Source organism: Nematolebias whitei, chromosome 7 (assembly GCF_014905685.2).
Source record: "Nematolebias whitei isolate Nwh7 chromosome 7, NemWhi1, whole genome shotgun sequence".
Classification (NCBI taxonomy): Eukaryota; Metazoa; Chordata; class Actinopteri; order Cyprinodontiformes; family Rivulidae; genus Nematolebias; species Nematolebias whitei.
The window spans coordinates 31817243-31838570 of NC_056504.1; the positions used below are offsets into that span (position 1 = coordinate 31817243).

The following is a 21328-nucleotide window of genomic DNA, read 5'->3' on the forward strand; positions in this document are numbered from 1 at the left end:
ATAAATGAATATATATATATATATATATATATTCATTTATTTTATGGTCAGATGGTTGGACTGACACCTGAACCAATGGGTGCTGGAACAAAAACAACAAAACAACAAAAAAAACAACAACAACAACAAAAAAAGGAAGCTCTCTTGAGGCTGGCAACATCATCATCATCATTGGACAGTCTGTCTTTGCTTCAAGCATGTCTCAGTCAGACCTTGAAAGAAGCAGTTCACACCCCGCTCATGACACCCCTGCAGCGGTTTCCGAGCAACCATACCCGCTCTACCTGTGCTGCAAGCAAAGCGCGCGCGCACACCCCCTCACCTTACCGGATTGAGATAATAATGGTTAAAAGCCCTCTAGCAGGCCGGTGACTCACGCCACAACACAAGTCATCTATTTGGCAATGCCTGCTATAAAGATGATCCACTATGAATTATTGACACTTTTTAAAAAAATAAAAACAGATAAAATAATTATTTGCAAGCTTTAGTTTTAAGCGTGCAAACATACAACGCTAATATAAAGAATAATCTATTTTTTTAATTTTTATTATTATTTTATTATAATAGACAGACATGAGACAATAAAACTGCTTTTCTAGATTATTTCTCTGTTAAGGCAAAGTTTAATTTTGAAAGTTGCTCCTGTTCTTTTTGGCTCTGTCTGTTAATGGGTTTAATAAATATCAACATTCAAAATGAAAATAACTCATTTTTTTTAGGTGAACTTGCACCATAAGAGTGTGCGCTGGCACAAACATGACAAACACAAGACGCGGGTTATTCCCAGAAATATAATAAGACATTTTCTGAACTCACATATATCAGTTCTCGTCCTCTGGCTGTCTGCAACGCGTCCTTTCTTGGAAATAAAGTCCCTCGGTTTCTGTCAGACTTTAGTTTGAATCTGGTTTTTCTTCCATCTAATAAAATTATAATAATAAAACTCAGAACGCCTGCGTTTTTGGCGGCGCTCCGAATACGCTGTGACACTTCTAGATCCCTCCAGTGTTTGTAGTGAGAAATGTTTTATAGCTCCACGGACTCCGCCTTTGCACACTTGCTCTTAAAGGCACAGACTTCCCCTTCCCCTCCGTGCATGTGGCTGCAGCGAGCACACAAAAGGACTGAAAAATTCAGCCTTCAGCACAAAAGTCTGCAAAGCGTTATCCGCATCTGTGTTCAGCCTTGGCACTCTGAGCAGATGTGAAAGTGAAATCTGAGACGCATCCAACTCCTTTTGATCATTCAGGAAAGCAAAAGTGATAATTACAGAGAAAACCCTTATATTTGATCCCCCCCCCAGTCTCTGGCTCCAGCATGAGCTCTGCATCTGTCTGCAGAATGGGCTGCAGCCAGTCCTGCAGGAAGACAGAGGCTGAACTGGATGGCTCCGGAGGAGATAACACAGACAGCAGGCCAAGAGCAACACCCTTATCTGCACAGTAACTTTTAAATCAAGCCAAGCTGCTGTTTTATCAGATCACCTTGAATATTTTAGATCTGTTTTCTACATAACCTGCATGATGATCACTTACAGGTACTCATCGGCAACTATGAAATCAAACATGCAAACGGGTTATCCCGAACTATATCAAACTCCAGTAGTGTCCCGTGCATATTTATACAAAATTCTGAAATGCAGGTACGCACTCAATGTAAATAAAGCGGAATTGGTTGAAAACCAAGTGGAAGACTGGGTCACGTGTCTGACCTACATTCGACCGATTGTGGTCTGTAAGTAAATAAATATGGTGGAAATGGGCGAGCGTAGGGTTGTGAAGATGTTTAAGTAAAAATATAGGATTGGATCTGCTACTAATACAAAAAACAAAACAGGATGATTGAGTTAGACAACTGTAAAGAATATATAAGTATTGGGGATCAATCAGGTTGGTGGAGTTCTGTGGAAACTGAGCTTGGCTTTTTAATGCACGTGTTTAAATTTTTTTTTTTTTTCAAAACTTCATCAAGACCAGTAAGTTTACAGTCTCAGCCTAACCCATGTTTTTATCAGCATACTCAACAAATCAGAATGTAAATATGTGCCAATGAATCAAAAGTTGACTTCTAGGTCACAAACGGATCTTCCATGGAAGGCGCCATTGTTTGATCATTTTTCAATTGTTTCCATTGGAAAACACACGCACACAGGAGTTGGCAGCCGTACACAACTTTTCACATATATATTTTTTTTGATTTAGGACACATTAACATCATTATGAAAAATCAAACTGTGTAGATTTTGTTTCTTACTTTATTATCTTTAATGTCGCCCTGACATTGCAATGACTACCTTTAGTCATTTAGAAATTACCTACAACAGTGCAGATCTCTTCAGATTAATGTAAATTTAAAAAAAAAACAAGACTCATTACTACAGTACTTTCATTTCCAGCCACTAGTCCTATTTAGACCACAAGTGGTGATGGATTAACTCTCTAACCTAACTGGGCTAAACAAGCCCAACACTGACATGCACACTAATCAAACACGGTGACACAATGGCTACAAACATGTTGCAAGTTGAATCAACAGTGACAGAAAGCAGAGGTGTGTGCTCGTCTGTGTGTCGAGAACAGGCTGTTCTTGTGCCTGAGTTTGGGAATCCGTTACGGCTTCCCCCCCAAACCCTAAAAGGCCTATCATTGCATGTTTGGCCCTTACACAGACCAGACACTTGCTAATCCCCTTTTATAATTTCAGGCACATTTTTCAAATTCCTCTGGACAAGTCCTGGCCAACCGACTTAAGAGAGGTTTTTGCAAGATGGGATCCACGGTTTATTTGGGTATGAATGCACGGTGGCTCAGCTGTTAGAGCTGTTGCCTCTTAGAGAGAAGGTCGCCGATTCAAATCCCTGCATGCTCGGGGCCTTTCTGGGTGGAGTTTGCATGTTCTCTCCGTGCATGCGTGGGTTTTCCCCGGGTACTCCGGTTTCCTCTCACAGACCAAAAACATGCATGTTAGACTGATTGGTAACTAAATTTTCCCTAGGTGTGAGTGAGAGAGTGAATGGCTGTTTGTCTCGTTTGTGTCTCTGTGTCCCTGCGATGGACTGGAAACATGTCCAGGGTGGACCCCGCCCCTCGCACAGTACTGGATATGGGCACCAGTGACCCTGGTGACCCAAAAAGGAAGAAGCTGGTAAAAGATAATGGATGGATAGTTTGACAGGTCATATGTTCCTATAAGGAGAAATCTATAAATCAAAACGGGATAACTAATAAATCTAAGTTCAGCTAAAGTTATATACAGAGTCTCAGATCCAACATGTTTACACGTGCAAACAAACATAAACAGGCTTCAAGTCCAATTCATCTCTCCACCCTTCAGTCTCCCTCCCCTTCCTGCGTAAACCGCATTGTGATGTCATCACTCACAGGAAGTGCCTTTTAAAGGTAGTCATTAGAGGAAAAAAACTAAGTCAGTGATTAAGATAGGCAGGCGGAGCCAGAGGCAGTCCTGAGAGCTTGGCAGATGAATGATCTTGTGTCAGAGAGAATATCTATATCAGGAGTAAACTTGTTTTTCATCCTATTTGTTTTGTACTTGATGTCTAACGCTGAGCTTTGTCCTCATTGTTTTTCCAGAAAAAGTGGCCAATTTAGCTGAGGTTTTCTTTCAAATGATAGAACTACAGAAAATAAAAGTCTCTCTTTGTGGTTCACATTCCAACACAATATTGTACATTTAAAAATGTGTCTCTCAGCTGACTACTATCATTCCCTCACCAGCAGAAAGGGTGGAGTTCGGCCACAGCCGAGGCTCAAAAACTGTACGATATGTCTGTAAATGATTTATTCCCTGTGGAGGTCAGAGCATTGATCACTTCTTCCTGCTGAGGTAATTAGATTATGTGCATAGTCAACCTGCATCCAAAGTTCAGTAAGCAGAAAAGGTTCGGTGGTGCAATGGCATGACACAAAACCTGCAGGCTTGGAAAAGAGTCCACTCTTCAAGCGATATGTTAACGACGAAAGGCTATTTTCAGGTTTACACTGTGTTTTATCCTCCAAAATCACATTTAGAGTAAACAATGTAACATGCATTTAATCAGCTTTCAAAAATTTGCAGTGTTGTCACTGAAGATAAATGGTAGTGGCACAATAACAGAGGAGTGCATGTGGTGTTGTCCATCCTAAAAAACACTTTTCTTTTAGTCCTAATGCTTGTATATTTTGCTTCAAAAAGCAGAGAAAAACTTGATCATTTGCAAATTTTTTGGGGGATGAGTTTAGAGTTTAAGAAATAAGCTTATCTGCTGCCTTTGCTGAAAACCTGATTAAAAACAACCTTCAACAGCAAAAAAAATAAAAAAATAAAAAGTCGCTAAATTAAACGTCTCGTTCAGCATAAAGATTAAAACCCTGATTTCTAGTAATTTATTATAAGGGTTTGTTTCTTTTCACACTTTTCAAAATAATAAGTGAACAAACTGTGCAAACTTTTAAAATGCTGATTATCAGCTTTGATGTGTTTTCATTTTCTTAAAGACATTGTGCTTCTTAATTCATCCCAAACTGTAAGAATTACAACAAGCTGCATTAGAGGCTGATGCTCCGACTTAAAGTCACCACATTTATAATGCACCATTTAAACAACTGTTTGTGTCATACATGTCTTTAGGTTACATGTATAGTAGGGATGCACTATATTGGATTTTTGGCCAATATCCGATATGCTGATATGTTAAAACTTATTTGGCCGATAACCAATACCAATACCGATATTTTTTCCCTAGACCAACTTACAGAGACTACATAACTTTCTCTGCTGTGGAATGAAAATACTACAATTTTCTGCATGGTCTTTGTCAATTTGGCCTGCTACCAAATGCAGATGCCAAAAAGGGGGTCTGAAAATGATGCAACACTATATAAATATATCATATATATATAAAAACCGTGCCTTTTATATCGGTGAGTTATTTTGATGGAATGGCCGATAACTTTATCGCTAATATCGTCCGATACCGATACCATGCCGATAATATCGTGCATCCCTAATGTATAGCTCATTGTGTGTAGGCTAATATTTGTATCACTGATGTAATCTTGTGGTTGTATTTTTGTGGTTTGTGGACCAAGAGGACAAACAGCTATTTAAAATATGTAAATCTGTAAAAAGCTGCAAAGGAGAAACATTTTCTAGATTAAAATATTCTGAAAATCTTTACACACAAACCTAAACCCACTGTTTGTCTTTCTCTCACGACCACTGGAGCAAACTGGCATGAACTTTCCACACATTGCTGAAAATGTTCCCACTTAGAAACAAGACAAAGGTGTCTCTTGAACTAAACAAGACCCTCCTGAAGAACATGTTGCGTTATCGTTGAGGATGAAGCAACCAAACACAACAAGCTGATGGTGTACTGTATGTAGTCCCTTGCAGATAAAGGTGTAAAGGTCTTTAACATAAGGGAAACAATGCAACCTCTCCAGAAACACAAGATCTGTCTCATACTCTATCTCAAGGATTAAAGTTTGGGTTCTTTGTTGAAATCAGGTCTCTCTTGTAGATGAGTCCTCGAGGCTCAATGGGATTTAGCTAAATAAAGGTTGAATGAAAAAAAGACACTTTTTCTGAGGACAGACATGTTTACGTTCTGGACAGTGACGACAAATGGTTTAAAGAACGCAGCTTTGACTTTCCTAGGTTTCACAACCGCTCACAGTTTGAAATATGTGACCCCTCACGGGTTTTTCAGGTAGGTAAATATGTCGCGCGGTGTTTACAGGTGACAGTGACCCAAAGAATTTACGCAGCGAACAGGTGGGTCAGTGACGCATACTGTTATAAAATCTGCTCCAGTTTCCAAGCCTGAAAAGCCTCGTCTCCTCAGAACTGAAGCATCATTCCTGACAAGAGGTCAAACATTGCTAATAGCTAAAAGCAACACTATTGTATATATAAATGCTAGTAGCATTAGCTGTTGCTGGGTTTGCTGCAGTTGGAGCAACTCTTGCCTTGTTGATGAGGTGAATTTGTTGGACTCCGAGACTGTGGATGCGTCTCCTTTTTGCCACCTTCTCCTCTTGTTTGGGTCTAATTACTAACAGGTCTCTCCTGTAAATGAGTCCTTGCGACTCAGTGTGACCTGTATAAATAAAGATTGAATGAATTGCTGAGAACCAAGAAATTAGATCTGATTGATTTCTATTTTTAGTACCAAATCAGTTGATTTAATAAACAAATAAATAAATAAAAGAGCATTAGCAAGATCAGCTTTTCAATTCAATTCAGTTTATTTGTACTAAATCACAACAGAAATCGTGTCAGGGCAATGACTAGAAACATTCATATGCATAAAAAGTATGTAAACACTATTTATCTGTGTCACAAGGTAAGACAACAGTGGTCTTGTCCAACTTGTTTTTGTCCAATATTAATTGCTCCTCACACTAAATAGGAACTGCGTGTCCAGTTTATTCAGCTGTGGGCTAGACTAAAGTTCAGAGTGACACATTTCCCTGTACTTCCATATTATTTTTCTCTTTTTTTCCTGCCAGACTCACGTTTGGCTCCAGTGCTGGAAACAAAACGTAAAACCCCAAGTAACAGTTTGTCGTTTCACACCCCCATATGTAAATAGAACCGTATTAAAGCACTTCTACGTATCAAAAATACCAAAGTTGTGGGAGTTCTTCGACTGCCACAGTTGTTAATCACTTCCTGTATGAGTACAAAACTTCTGGGAAATGAATGGATTCAGGGTAAATTTTCTTGCACGCCGGTTTTATTTTTCTCTTAGGAAGAGCAGTGTAATCAATGGCAGCAATAGAGAGTCACGATTGCATCACTCCTCGATGTCGTTACGTTGAGCTCAAGTGCAGTCTGCTGTTAGTAATGGGTGGAGCGACCTTTTCCACCTCCCTCATGATGACAGGGTGTGTTTAGTCTCTGAAGGATCACTTCAGACAGGGGAGTCATTAATGAGCTCATACTGTGACTGACAATGAATCAATTTCAGTGGTATTAAAGTGACAAACCCTTCTGCTGAAAAAGAAGTATGCTTCTTTAATTATTTTTTACGCATAACCACTTACACTGATTTCCACATAAAGACAGAATGTCAAGATTTTGGTGTGAAGCGGTGGGAGCGACAGCTGTGAGGTGACGAACTACGTCACGCTGGTTTGCTTCACCCTACAGCTGTTGATTTTGAGCTGGCGGCTCCCAATATGTCCCGTTTCCTGATTTTTAGCTTGAACTGTCATTTTCCTACATTTTAATTTTCTGCCTTCACCACAAACGGGCTTAGGAGGGATTATATTACAAGCGTCCTACAATTTTGTCTTGTCTTTCAAACAGAAAACAGAAGTTTTTGGCATTAGGCCGAGTAGTATTCCAGGTTTCCGGTGCTCCAGTAGGCCTGTCAAAGAGAAGGTTGAGGCTCCACTCAATAGCAATTTATTAATCTTAGGTATCTGATCATTGGGGGAGGTTTTTTTTTCTGATTTCCTGGTTCAGCTATGGGAATTATTAAAAAGCAGCACATGATGCACAACCCAAGGCCTGCAGCTCTTCTGATAAAGATTTCAGATGTTGTCCACCTAGGAGATTTGCCATCAAGAAGAAGAAGTAGGAGGGGGCAGCGGGGATACATAAATCAATACCTGCAGAGTCAAGAACACATTACTCTCCAGGCACATGGAGGAGAGACAACATGTGTGTGAGGAAGTATGCAGTCCACAGATGGGCCACACTCAGTGAGCTGAACAAGTCCTGTTTTCCCATTTCTATGTGCCTAGCTGAGCTTAAAGACAGACAGAGCAGAATATGTGATTTGTCAGAGTGTCTTTTGTTCCAGCCACAAATTTCAGCGCGCATGATAAAAATCAACCAGACTACCCAATGGGGTGCGGGGCAGCAAGAACATTAAATCCTCCCTGCAGCTTTGATCTGGATCACTGCTCACACAAGCCTCCTAATTAGCAGGTTCAGATGTATAAAGATCAGGACCAGCTGCCATTTTCCATCTCCTGCAAACAGGTTGGCTGTGCAGATGAATATGTAAGGGCTGAAATGTGGCGCTTCAGGGAGAGAACACAGCGTGGGTGGAAACGTTCGGTTTCATCCAACTGTAGGGCTGCAGTAATGGCTTTGGGGATGGATGGTGAAAACTAATCAAGATGAATAACTAACCTGCCCCTTCACCGAAGCACAACGTTAATTTCTCTTGTTTAAATCTAACGCTCGCCCATATAAAAACTTAATGTTTTGTTACTGTTGTTGATACACAATTTTCACTTGATAATATGACTTTCTCTTTCTACATTGAGAAGATCATCATATTACATCTTGTTAAATTTCCCACAGGTGTTGATTTTAGATAGAAATTTAAGGAAAATGCTATAAATAAAATGCAGATTCTGTTTTTTTTTTTTTCCCCCAACGAGCTTCTAGCTCAGTTACCTGATCAGAGTTCAACTCTATTTATAAAAAACACATTTGCAACAGCAAGACTGGAAATTCTGCTTTATTACTGGTGGATGGGGGTAAGAAAAAATAGGGAGATTTAATAAGAGCAATTTTGGGGGTGGACATATATTAATAAAAACATAACTACCAATCAGATAATTAAACTCTATCCTTCCTTGTGACAGGCAGCATTACTCATTTCACTAACAAGGAGCTGTCACATGTCAGTTCATATGCTTGCTTTTTACTCAAGCTACCGCTTCAGTCCTCAGGCAGCCTCCCACACATCTCTTTCTCTAAACCAGGGCTATTCAACTAAATTGCTCAGGGGGCCACAGTTATTGAAAGCAAAGAGCTCAGGGGCTGGAAATCCAGCAATTATTCTCATTAAGTAATTTTGTTTTATGATTTAAAATCAAGTTTTATTTAAAAATTAACCCATTGGTGGGCCAAACTGAGCACATCCATGGGCCTGATTTGGCCCTTGGACCGCCAGTTGAATATCCCTGCTTTAAGCAAGTTAACAATGGGCTAAACCACTGTTAGTTTGATGGGGGTAAGAAAAAAAAATAATTCAAAAGGCATAAATACATTTTTTTGCCTTTATAAATGGTGGATATGCTTATTATGTAATTTAAAAGTATAGTTTTCTCAGATGCTTTATGGGGGAGCAAGATCAGTTTTTAAAAAAATGGGTGAATTAAAAAAGATGTGTCTTATTGTTCTTCAGCACTAAGTTTTAGAGGTGTAAAAAAGTAGGGTTAATTTGTTCCATTATAATGTGCTCCATATTTATCTCTGAGTGGAAAGTACATTCAAAGACAAGCTGGAAAAAGAGCTGTAATTATCCAGAAGCCAGCAGATTATTCTTAACTCAACAAAAATTATGGGTTATCTTTGCTCTACACCCTACTTTTAAATCATGTAAAAAGACTTTTGCTATGTAATGGCTAAAACAGTGTGCTGAGGAACAGCTTGATTTTGTCCCATACTTATCCTGTAACTTCAGTTCCACCAGACAAGCATTCACTGCTCTTTTGCCTAAAGAGAACATGCTAATTTAACAGTCACAGCTGGTATATTAAACAAAAAAAGTCTAAGCTTATCCATGATTTCTTTCTGCTTAACAGAAAACTCCAGAGACGCCGTCCTCTAGGTTCTGCAGCGCTCCTTGGCAGGAAGTAAATCAGCCGAGGAGCCGCCCGAGACCAAACACTGCAAGCCTCTGGAGCCTGAAGGTGTGTGGGAGGTGTGCACTGAGCTCACGGGCCACAATGTGCTTGTTACTTCCTTGTCAAGTAAGAAAGCAGACTTTGCTGTATACACAGATGTGCACATAAACTCGCACTGACTCATGCAAAAATCTATGCATAGATAGGCACTTACCTGCGCTTAGACTCAAACAATAAACAGGCCAGAACACAGTCATGCTTATTTAGTGCCTGATGTTTTTATAGTTTAACACACTTCTAACTCTTAAATTGTATTTAATGGAAGCTAACACAGCCATTCATCGTTTGGGACTTTTTCTAAAGTCTGTGAAATAAAGAAATACATTTAAAAAAGGTAAAATTTTTTCAAATTGGTGACTCAAAAGAAGCTGAGAAATCAAGACCTAAAGAATGTGCCATGAACTATCTGTTCTTCTCACGGTTTTCTCTGTAGTTCTATTATACATCCAACAATGGCCTTTAAATGTGTCTCTCTGTGACTACACTGCCTGATAATAGCACTGCCTAATTAAAAAATTTTGCCACAATACCCTGAAATGACTCAGAATTCATTTGAGCGCAAAGCTTTAGATGAATGAAGACATTCCCTGAACATGTACATGGAAGGCTACGGAGAGCATCTGTGTCCTACATTTGTGGGCAACAACAGCTGATCATCTAATTACCAATCGTATTTCCTCGACAAGGATAAGCGTTGCTATCCTCACTCCAAATAATAGCTCTGGTCCTGCTCGGCTTGCTAATTACCCCATTTAATTAACTCCTAGCTGCCGATGAGAAGGCTAATGTTTATGAGCATGAGCACATCATTGAAACATTCTGAGAAAAGTTTGTTGAAATGGTGGAATATTACAGACTTGTTCCTGTTCAACAATGTGCTGTCGTACAGTGACTCTTTGCTCTTAACTTATCCTGCGTGACTGCAATTTTTTCTCAACTCTCGAGGTGTTCCCACCAGAACCAATGGATTCAGTTGGAGCTAATTAAACTCGGGAAATTAGCTCCATGAAACTTCTGCCTGGAACGCTGCAGAAGACAAATAAGCTCTAAATAAACATGTTATTTTCATTGTTGCAGATTCAAACTGATCAGAGAGGGCCTGTTGTGAAATAATTACGTTTGTGCAAAGTATTGACTATTGAGAGGGTATCTAAATCCCTCTGAACTCTTCCCAGGACAAACTGCTGTAGTGGCTGCATTCCAAACTCAGGATAGATAAGATTGTGCACCATTGAAAGGGGTCCAAAACACCCAGCTCTTCCTCCCCTGCACCAACAGCTCCTTTCAGGGATATCTCTACTCAGGCCTCCTATCATGACAGGAAGCTCCCATCAGGGACAGACAAGGACAGCTCCACTTCCTCCGGCTTTTCTTTGTATTGAATGGGAAACCAAGCTAATAGGAAGTAGATAAAGCCTGTTGCAAATTGAAAATAGCTAACTGAATGTTTACAAGTCTTCACAGTCAAGATCTTTATGTCTAGGAGCTCTTGTGGCCGTGTTACTGCAGGTGTAAAAGCGGGAAAATTAACGTCACAGGACGAAAAGCAGGGCTCCAGCTCAGGGAGCACGTCAGCATGTTGTTGGCACTCTGTGTGAGAAGAAGCAGATATGATGATGGGACACGTTTCCAAGTCGTAATTCCTTGCTGCTCTGATCAACACAGTGCAGCGATGGACTTTGTAATAGAAGGGATTTAAACCTCATGGACGTGCCTGCCTGCACTGAGCACCTTGCTCGCACAAATCCAAGAAGACCACTCCTTGTTGGCTGCTGACCTTTTTGTTTGCATGGTTGACGTAATGCAGATCTCGTGTGTGCTTTAGATCTGCAAACAGAGTTTGTGTCACGCTGCGCCAACGCTGCCCTTATATTCAGGCTGTTTACACCTTCAGTCAAATCACAGCCAGGATGTGAAAAGAAATTCTTGTGACCAGACAGTCTAAATATTATGAATGATTCACTTGATGGAGGTAGAGAAGACGGCCATCCAGAGGGTTTTGTAAAAGATGGGTTAGGGAGTAGTCACAAGAGAGAAGCCACCCACACTTACCACAAAAGCTTGACTCATGCCGTTTGGTTGGTACATGGCTGTGGGACGAGGACATTACTCTGGGACTCCTCCACAGAATGTGCTGCCTGAACCCTGATATGAGCTGCTGGCAGAGGAGAGCGGCCAAAGGCTTGACTACTTTAACAAACAGAACCACAGGGGCTGTCGGCTCATAGGTACACACACAATCGGCTAAATTTGACAAACTGTGCGACCCTGCAGAGAGAGAACACAGTACGACTTTGTAGTCAGACATGTTGACTATTATGACTGTCACTCCTACAACAGCAATTATGTGTAGCGTGTTTCTCTGTGAATAAGTGCTTTGTAAGATTTTACTCCTCTGAGAAATTAGCTTTCCACATTTCGAGAAATGCTTTTGGTGCAAAAAATGATGCAAATCATTCTCCCGTTATATTTAGTCGGAGTTTCAGCCGGTTTTGATAAAAACCATTGTTCCAATGCTTTACGTCCCACCTCATTTTATTTATGAGCTCATTTTATTTATGAGTTTATTGTTTTATGAGCTTCAAAGGAACCAGACTTCCTTGCAAACTTTTTGAGTAGTTCAAGCAATGGTGTTTTTGGCTTTAAATAAATAAATAAAATTAAAGTGTTTCTATTTGGACTATAGGGAAATTTGTATAGTCCAGCTTTAGTATAAGATACTTTCCACAGCTTTAGCTTGAGCCACTTGAGACTGACTGAGATGGGTGCATAAAAACGCAGATTCAATAAGATGAACCTCTGTTGTGTTTGCACATACCAGACATTTCAATGGAGAGCCAAGTTAAATTTATATGTTTTGTCAGCTTTTCACAAAAACACAAACTGTTTCCATCTCTTTAGTTGCATTTGTTGAAATGGCCCAAAATAACCATCTTTGACAGGAATAAAATAGCATTTTTCCCCACTGATAAAACGATTTCCAAAAAGCTGAAGGCTGAAAAGAGCAGATGGGCTGAAGGATGATACATCTCTCAGGTCCTGTGTCAGCATCTTTTTCCATTATTTTTATAAAGACAGGATTTTCAGATACTGTCCATCTGCTGCAAGTATTTTTTTTCAGGACTTTCATTTCTTTCTTTCTTTCTTTCTTTCTTTTTTTTACCCCTTCTTATCCACTTAATTGTTTGTTTAAGAATGCACAGCACACTAAAGTGAGACAACATATGATTCATTTATTCTCTGAGCATCCTCTGAAAGATGAACACACAAAAATTAATATGAAATAAGATGCAGATACAAAAATTGTTTCATTGATCTTTTTGAAGGACTAAATTTGCCCTTTGTTTGGACTAAGATAAAAAAGACAATAGAAAATTGATGTCAAATCGTGTTTTGAAAGTTGCTTAAGAGATATCTGTCGTAACAACAGCTTTTAGGCCCTATTTACACGGACACGATGGGGGGAAACATAGGTTTTTTCGTATGTTAATTAGAGGAAAAGATCCGCATTGACACGGACGGATTTTGGGTTTACATGCATCCGAAGGAATCCCCCCGCCCTCCCGAAACCGCTGTAGTTACCATGCCAGGTCATTAGATGGCGCTGTGAATTTTGTACCTTCACCTAATGCGTATGCGTGCTGCCTCGGCACGCTCCTTTCCTGTGAGCTAAAAAGCTCAGTTAACAACAATTTAACAACAAGTAAAAGCTGGATTTTGGCTAGATTGTGGATAAGAGTCGACAGATTTGACGCCAAGCGGGACCGCTTCGTCTAACAGCTCCACACCGGTCGCTGAGTGGACCAGAACCGAGTCGACGATGTCGGACTTTACTGCATGATAATCAGTAGCTGTTTTACAGCAGGTAAATCCACGTTCTTAATAATGTTAGTTTGTGTTTACTTCGGTTACAAAACAACCAATTGAGTTTTTATTTTTCCTGAAAGAAGAAAGAGCTGTCCTTCCACCAGGCGGACTAGTTCTGAACAAGTCTCGGCCGAGGTGCAGTGCAGGAGGATGTCGAAGAGAGATGTTGGATATTTGTTTAAAATTCCCCTCATTTCTTTTATTCAATCCATTTAATGTTTTAAGCTGCATTAATCAAAGGAGTGACAGCCTGAACGAGCCAGATGAACAACGTGGGACATCCAGGATGAAAACAAGAGTCCAGTTGTTCATTAACGTAGTTTACAGTTAATGTGTTTTAATAGTGTGTTCAGTTTAATTATCAGTGTTTGTGTGATATACAGTTTGTGGTGCTGAATAAATAAATAAAAATTAAACCTGTTGTCTTCATTTTCAACTTTAGTGTTCACGCTATATATTTAGCATCATGTTAAATTTGAATTACATCATGTCCAGATAGCTTCATTTAGCTCAGAAAGCTTCGTTATATATTTCAAACTAAAGACAAATACTGTTTATTATTATTAAACTGTTATTATTTAGCACATTTAGTATGTTATAGTGCAACGCGACATGTGCGCGTGCCATGTTCTATAAACAGCGATGTTAGAACTGGATCTGACTGTCTCTTCCAACACAGATATTGGTCACAGCACCTAGAATCTGACGTAGCTTAACTACGAGATTAAAAATATATTCCATCAGTCATAGTTCAGAAAGCAGTGTATCCGCCGCTATGTTGATAGAAATATAGCGTCTGTCCGCACGTGCGTGTGCGTATGTGGTTTAACACAAAGCCTCAGCGGGAGATGTTTACATTATCAGCAGGGGGTTAGAGAAAAACCTCCACTCTGGAAGGTGGGTTCAGAAACCTCCGGATTCAAAAAGCGGGGGCCATTGGTGTCGTGTAAATGATCAGCAGAACCACAGAGAGAAAGATGCGGATGCACTCAAAATATGTGCCGTGTAAACGGCCCCTTAATATGGCCTGTAACCATTTGTTGGCACAATAAAAATAAAAACTTCACTGAAGCTAAATGAAGAGCCAGAGCTAGTACGTACTGCCATATGTTTCATATGTATCAGCTACTGCCTTAGCTCAACAGCAAACCACATCTGGCAAATTATATGCAAAAATTAATAACCTCATGGAGCAGCTCGGCTGATCATTGGCACACAAATAGATCTATTATACGTTTAAATACACACTTTTTAAGTGCTTTCAGTGCACTGGTGCTTAAGATCAACCCAATCAGTGTTCACATTTATTTATGGCTTCTGGAATAAAAAAAGGCTTTACCGATTCCTCCATTGGTGTCAGAAGCATTTCTAATGTGGTGGTGGGGGGGGGGGGGGGTCCTGGGGGTCCTCCACCAGAAAATTTTGATTAAAGTAGATGACATTTCCTGCATTCTGGTGTATTTTAATGGGTTGTTAAACATCTACGTTTACCTACACAAGTAAACGTACACTACGTTTACCTACACAAGTAAATATTTGATTCAATAACTATGAGAGCATTGCACAATGCTGTCTCTGCACCCCCCCTCCCAGTTGACAACTGATGCTAATGTAGCGCTAAGCTAGCAGCGCACAATACAGACACACTAGCTAGCTAAGATGCTTCAGTTGTAACGCTTCACTTCTCTCACTACCCATTTATGTCCATTCTTATTTTGAAATGTAACCGGAAGTTCTGTGTTAAGAGAGTTGGAAAGAGAAGGTATGGAGATGCCACTAATGTTGAACCGAGACTCCACCAATGTTGAACCTGAGACACCGCTAATGTCGAACCGGTTAACACCATAGACATAATATGTCTGTGGTTAACACAAACGGCTTGTTTTTTTCGTTCAGCCTTTTTTCGTCCAATCAGATGTGGCCCTCCAGATACGCCCATTTTTTAAAATCGTCCAATCAAATGTGGCCCTCCAGACATGCCCATTTTACTATCGTCCAATCATGTGTGACCCTCTAGATATGCCTTCCTAATTTGTCTGCAGAGATACCTACTTGCATGTGGTGTGGAGTTGTTGTAGGTAAGCAGGAAAACCCGGAGTGGACTTTGACTGGTTTGAGTATTCTCCTATTAATCAAGTGGAATGAATTTGTTCACGAAGAAATAGAAATGGTGCTGGGTGAACTAATATTCCAAGGTAAATGGAATGTGTGTGTATGTGGGGGTGGGGGCGACATGTCCACTTCACATATAATTGTTGCCTGTGGGTTCCTCTGTTGTCCTACGTTTACCTGAAATCTCTTTGACCTGTCAGCAGAGTTTCTGATTTTTCTTCTGCTGGTGTTTAGGTTTTTTAGGCAGGCTGGAGTCTTTTTATTTTTTTTCAGCTGTTTTATGATAGGGTTCATTGTTTGTTAGTTTAGAAAAAAATTGTCAGACAGATGAGTGGTTTAGACGAATACTTTCTACTTGTAAACTATTCTCGTGTCCGTAACAACTGATAACCATTCTTTAACCTATTATTACGTAGGTCTCGGCTTTGAAAGTCCTCTAAAGTGTTAACTATTTTTAAAAACATTCACTAAAACTTATTTTCTGTATCTTTACCCCTCAAAAATAAAGGTGTTTGTAAAATTGAATCCTCTGTTTTCGTTGTCACAGTAATTATAGATTTGTTTTCCCCTCACAACAGTCAAAGCAGTTTAAAAAAATTGTGATAATTGGCAATTCTTGAAAATCTCGGCACGGTGTGTGCATGCTTGAAAGCCTACACAAAGCTTCCACATGTCACGTCACGTCTTAATGCTGTTTTTTAAGAACACATGAATCCCATGAGCTCAACTGATGAGCTAAAGAAGAATCAAAACGTGTATGTTCTGCTTGGTTTTTCTTCACTAACATGGTCTTCTTAGTAATAATAAGAAAAAATTTTTGCTAATGTGATTTATTCACTGTCATTTGCATAAACTCAGTTATAAATTCACTGTTCAGTGTTGTATCACCGTATCTATTTGGCAACCACTGAACTTCTTATTTCTTTTTTTATAATCTCTCACACTCATGTTGCATAATGTGATCATTCATTTTTTGTGTGGTGGTGAAAACATATTCCAACAAGAGATGTGGTCGTCTGTCACAAGGAAAAAGTTAATTAAAAATGTGGTTTGCAAGAAAATCTCTTTCCCAAAACATTTAGTCTGTTTGCAACAAACCAGAGAAGGAAGGATCCTGAGCAATTTTTGATGTTTTGTTTTCTCACCTGGCTTTCCTTTCCTGTTTTCTTCTCACAGTGTCCCTGCATGGTGTGTGACTGTTCACCCTGTGTCCCTGTGTTTATATTTGCATGCTGATAATAAAACCCTCCCTCCTATGGGTGCAGAGATAAGAGCTCCTGATTGCAACAGGTTGTGCAGTTTGTGCTCTGTGCCCACGCGAGGCGTATGAAGGCCTTAAAGGAGCTTCCCGATTTGACATGTTGAAAAGTTGTCCTCTACAGAAGCCACGCAGTGACACAAAACGTAAGAACTTTCCTGGACTGCAGGCTATAATGATGATGATGATTACTGTACTCAGCTCCCCAGAGGCAAACCTGTGTGTGTGTCATCATTACGTTGAACTGGGAACAAGAAGCTCGTAATAGTTGCTTAGGAAGAAAATAAGGAACAAAACAGGTGGAATTTAACGTAAATGTGATGCATTTATTGTCAGCCTGCTTTGTTAAAAACAAAAAAGTTAAAAACTGGCACGTTGATCAAATTTTGAGCATGACATCCCAGAATGCTACGTCACCATCCCGTGCCACAACGTTACCTAAAGTCTGGGAAAAGTTAAACAGTTGCGTACCTTTTTTTTAAAATTTATTTATTTTTGCCAGAGTTTAATCTCCAAGTTGGAAAAAGCTCACCAAGCTACAGTTCCAAAAACTCCGGCTTTGTTGGAATAATGTTGTGGCCAACCCTTGTGTTTACATAGCTTCCCACTGCGGTAAACACGGATCAGAAACAGAGTCTGACAGCTTTTAAACTCCCACCACCCACACTGTCTCACAAAGGGCAGGATGTGGTTGAAAAGACAACTCAAACTGGGCGCAGTTGGTTCCCACTAACTCCATTTTGTGTGACTGGTTTGAGTCTAGTGTTTCACAAAACCCACACGTTGTTTGTTTTACTCGTTGCCCTGGTGATTGTGGCATCTCTCATGGGCTGACCTGAATAGACGCTCTGGGGGCCGTGCCGGGCAAAGCTTAATATGATTTATCTCTGTTCAATAAGTGAGATTAGAACGGATCAGAAATGTCGTGGTCTCACATGGTGGGAATTTGTTGTGGCGAAGAAACGACCGTTTGATCTCGGATGCCTTAATGTACATTGTTATCAGTTTAAACACCCTGATTCTTGTAATTAGGGTCAAATTTAGGCCACGCTCAGTGCTGAATGTTCAAGTGGAAACTCTACCCAGCGTGGAGGAAGGCTGGACTGTCTGCATGTGGCGTTGCGAGTCTTGTTTCTGGAGTGACAGAAATGGAGGGAGACTAAAACAGATCATCCTGAAGCAGATGGAAGGGCTGGGAGCTGGTTGTTTCTGCAGGCAGGGTGTTTTTTCTCTACTCTGTTAACTATTTAATAGGTAGAGGTACGTGTTACTGCCGTCTGATTGCTTTACAACCTGTTGGCACCAGACGGTCTGCCTCAGATAAGACTTCCACCTGTGTGTTCAACGTTTGATAGGGAAAAAAAAAAATAGCACCTTACGGGTACGAAGGGAGGCTTTGATAGTCGTCTCCTGAGTCAGAATGGTCAGGTTCTTTACACAGACGTGTAGGAAGGCATTTCAAAAGGACTGCATGCTAATGTTCTGACATCACAATATGTGATTCATGTTTTTTTTTCTCCAAAGATTAACGAGTTACAACCAAAGAAAAAAGTGAAGACGTTCAGAGTGGAAAAGTTCAAGAAATCACTGCTTTTCACAGAACTGAGTCGTGTAGCGCGCTCAGCCATTCGTCAGATAATCGCGGGGCAACACCGAGGGTTTGTCATCTGTGACTGGTTGGACCTGATCTGTCACTTGTATATCTGTCCTCTTGTTGAGCACAGAGGGTGGGGTTTACCCCTGGCCTGTCTGAGCAGAGGAGTTAAAATAAGAAAAAAGATTCACATGGAACATCTTTGTCTGTGTAGTTGCATATTTACTTGTTTTTTTCTCTCTCTCTCTTATTATCTCCCAAGGAAAATAAAGATTATATATTGATCATGTCTGAATACAACTAAAGACTCTTGGTCTAGTGGAGCGCATAGTCAAAGCTGTTTCATAGCATCTGTTCACCCTAATGGATGGATAATACAATTACAGTTTATTTATTTTTTGGAAAGGCTCATTTTCTGGCTTTATGGTACGCTTTATCTCCATCTTCTTGATGCATGAGTTGAATCCTGCATGCACTTACTGAAGGAAGGAAAAAAAAACAGGTCAGTTTATTGTGCAACAACTTGGAACACAGATTGCCGCGTGTGCCAAATCATGCACTGAAAGTACATGTGTGCAGAGTTATTAGACGTTCAAAACTGTTACGTGATCTGATTGCATGGGCACAAGGGAAGCTAGTTGTAGGGTTTTTAACATTTGTGCAATTTTTATGATTAGTACATTAATTGAGTCAAACTTGGCCTCTTATGTAAATATTGGAAAAAAAAAAAAAAAAGAAACCCAGAAACGTCAAACAGGTAAGTCAGGATTTATGACAGCAGAAAAATGTGTGGCTGCAAGGTTAACCCAGTGTTGTACAGGCAAAAACAAACACACTGATCCTAAAGTGAGTCTCCCCCCCCTTCTCCTCCCTCGCATTTCACCCATCATTATGTGCCTCCTAACCCCTGGACTTGAGTGCATGTGTTTTCATCACCTGTGCAAATACTGCAAACTGTGTGTGTGTGTATGTGTGTGTGTGTCATATGGCTATGGTTTACAAACAGTCTGCCTACCGTTACCGGACACCGGAGCTATTCTGGCCTCCTCTTCCGACGCACGCCATCCTTAGTGTCCGGTCTCCATGTGGAAGTCTGCAAGCCAAGGTCACCAGGTCACATTCCTCCAGCTCTTTGGCATTCTGCCTCGGGGTTCAAGTAGCATGGAAGAGTGTGTTTGTGTGCCGTGTGTGTGTGTGAGTTGTTTGTCTTTCCTGCAACAAACTGCATTCTGTCAGAGGGGAAGCGCTGCCGCTCAGTTCGCTACGGACAACACACACACGGACACACAGAGTTGTAAAAATGTGCAGAAAAGCTGTGTTTGTGCAGACTTCCAGGCCTCGGTGTACAGCAGACCTTTGAATGTGGCGCTGTACAGGAAGGGGATCAAAGCATCTCTCGCCACACATGCGCTATTGACAGGGCTATGAGAACCTGCTGTTTGCTTGAGGGTGGACAGCGATCCCTCGGGATCAGTTGCAGACAAACATATTTTACGTCAAACTGGTTGATTTAGTCTGTGTTTTTGACACCTGAGAACACTGCGGAAGTGCAGGAAGTTCAGTTCATCGTTTCGTTTTTACAATATTTAGCAGCAATTGTTATTATTGATCCACATATCAAGTAACAACTTCAATTTCTGTCTTTATATTTAGCTACTTTTACATGTTGATGGACCATTTGTGGATAAATACATCACCTGAGTACCTAATACTTAACTAATACTTAACATTAATGTGAAAATACAATGTTTGACTGGATAGTATTTTGTGAAATATTTACAGTTTTCAATCTTTCTGCATGAATATGGTTGAGCAAATAATTTAATTTGCACTCAAGTTCTAAAAGTAGATGAAAAAAACCTGAGTGAAGAAAATACAGAGAAAATTCTTTGAGTAATTCAATTTAAGATCTTTGTGAACATCAAAGAAAAAAAACAAAGACTATGATTTGGACTTAATATGAAGAATAAATTGGGGGGGAGTGGGGACTTTGTTGTATTATGAACAACGAAGTTTGTGTTTTCAGTGTTGTACTTTGTATATTTGTGTGTTCAAATCCAGTTTTGTTCTCACACAGGTTTCTTAACCATTTTCCATGAACTTTTTTCAGGATTTTTAAGGAATGACTCTTCATCTGCCCCATGTGGAACAAAAATGATACAAATTATGATACTTATGCCGCTGTGTTTACAACTGAGGTGTGGCTATCCTGTTGAAATCACATCTCTTTAAAAACCTGCTGCAGGAGGTAAACATTAGTATTTTATGATAACTGCTGTAAAGAGGTAAGTTTGATAAATATTTGACTGAAAACACTTGAATCAACATGACTTTTGAATTATTTGATACCTTTGCCTGATTGTCATAGTCTTATTGCTAAAAGAAAATCAACGAGTTGTTTTTTCTTTATTAAAAATATTATTGATGGTTTATCTATTATTTATTTGCAGGATGTTTGTTTTTTAATCTGTCAAGTTTTAGGGCCAGATTTCACGAAAAGCAAAATCAAACAGATTCATAAACATTTAAATTTCAAAATAATCAAAATGTCGAGAGTTTTACTTTAGAATAAAGTAAAAACTTTGTTAAATGTTATACTTTTACATATTGAAAATATACTTCAGTTTGTTGATGTTAACTATTTATCATAACTGCATTACTTTATAAAAATTAATTACTGTATTTTTCAGACTATAAGACACACCGGATTATAAGGCGCATTAAGTGAAACAAGTTCATTTTGACAGATTTTTGAGTGCCGTGTACCACATAAAATTGATTAGAGGTCAGTAAGGACAACCAGAATTCATACATAAGGTGCACCGGATTATAAGGCTC

At 39.8% G+C, this 21328-nt stretch overlaps 2 protein-coding genes across 2 annotated transcripts in view; both read right to left on the minus strand.

Moving 5' to 3' along the window:
* Nucleotides 1-843, minus strand: part of errfi1a (ERBB receptor feedback inhibitor 1a) — a 4472-nt gene extending 3629 nt beyond the window's left edge. Inside the window, exon 1 of the mRNA XM_037678752.1 lies at nucleotides 820-843. The gene's annotated coding sequence lies outside the window, so the exon portion shown is untranslated. The remainder of the gene's footprint in view (nucleotides 1-819) is intronic.
* Nucleotides 1-21328, minus strand: part of LOC119411820 (E3 ubiquitin-protein ligase TRIM62) — a gene marked incomplete at its 5' end in the record, with an annotated part of 294497 nt that overhangs the window by 200045 nt on the left and 73124 nt on the right.